Source organism: Arachis duranensis, chromosome 5 (genome assembly GCF_000817695.3).
Source record: "Arachis duranensis cultivar V14167 chromosome 5, aradu.V14167.gnm2.J7QH, whole genome shotgun sequence".
Taxonomy (NCBI): domain Eukaryota; kingdom Viridiplantae; phylum Streptophyta; class Magnoliopsida; order Fabales; family Fabaceae; genus Arachis; species Arachis duranensis.
Window position 1 is genome coordinate 49,637,644 of NC_029776.3, and position 1,163 is coordinate 49,638,806.

The window sequence follows — 1,163 nt, forward strand, 5'->3', positions numbered from 1 at the left end:
ATATCTTTTCCTTATTTTCCTCCAAATTTTCGAAATTTTGGGTTGACTTGGTAAAAATTTTTAAAATTAGTTGTTTCTTACAAGTCAAGTCAAAATTTCAATTTTAAAAATTTTATCTTTTCAAAATCTTTTTCAAAAATCATATCTTTTTCATTTTTTTTATAATTTTCGAAAATTTCAAAAATCTTTTCAAAATCTTTTTCTTATCTTTATATCAAATTTTTGAAAATTAGCTAACAATTAATGAGATTGGTTCAAAAATTTGAAGTTTGTTACTTTCTTGTTAAGAAAGGTTCAATCTTTAAGTTCTAGAATCTTATCTTGCAGTTTCTTGTTAGTTGAGTCTTTTTAAAAAAAATTAAATCTTTTTCAAAATATCTTTTTATTAAAATTTTTATCTTATCTTTTTATCTTTTATCTTATCTTTTTCAAAAATTTTATCTTTTTCAAAATTTGATTTCAAAATATCTTATCTAACTTTTTCAATCAACTAACTAACTTTTTGTTTGTTTCTTATCTTTTTCAAAACCACCTAACTACTTTTCCCTCTCTAATTTTCGAAAATTCTCCCTCTCTTTTTCAAAAATTCTTTTTGTTTTAAATTTTAATCATATTGTGTCTTTGATTTTCGAAAATTACTAACCTCTTTTTCAAAAAATTATTTTCGAAAATTTCTCTTCTCTTCTCTTCTTCTATTTAATTATTTAATTACTAACACTTCTCTTCACCTCTCTTCATCCAAAAATCCGAATCCCCATCTTCATTCTTCTATCCCCTTCTTCTTCTACTAACATAAAGGAATCTCTATACTGTAACATAGAGGATTCCTCTTTCTTTTCTTGTTTTCTTCTCTTTCATATGAGCAGGAACAGGGAAAAAGGCACTCTTGTTGAAATTGATCCAGAACCTGAAAGGACTCTAAAGAGAAAATTAAGAGAAGTTAAATTACAACAATCCAGAAACAACCTTTCAGAAATTTTCGAACAAGAGAAGGACATGGCAGCCGAAAATAATAATAATAATGCAAGGAGAATGCTTGGTGACTTCACAAAGCCAACGTCCAAGTTTGATGGAAGAAGCATCTCCATTCCTGCCATTAGAGCCAATAACTTTGAGCTTAAGCCTCAACTAGTTGCATTAATGCAACAAAACTGCAAGTTTTA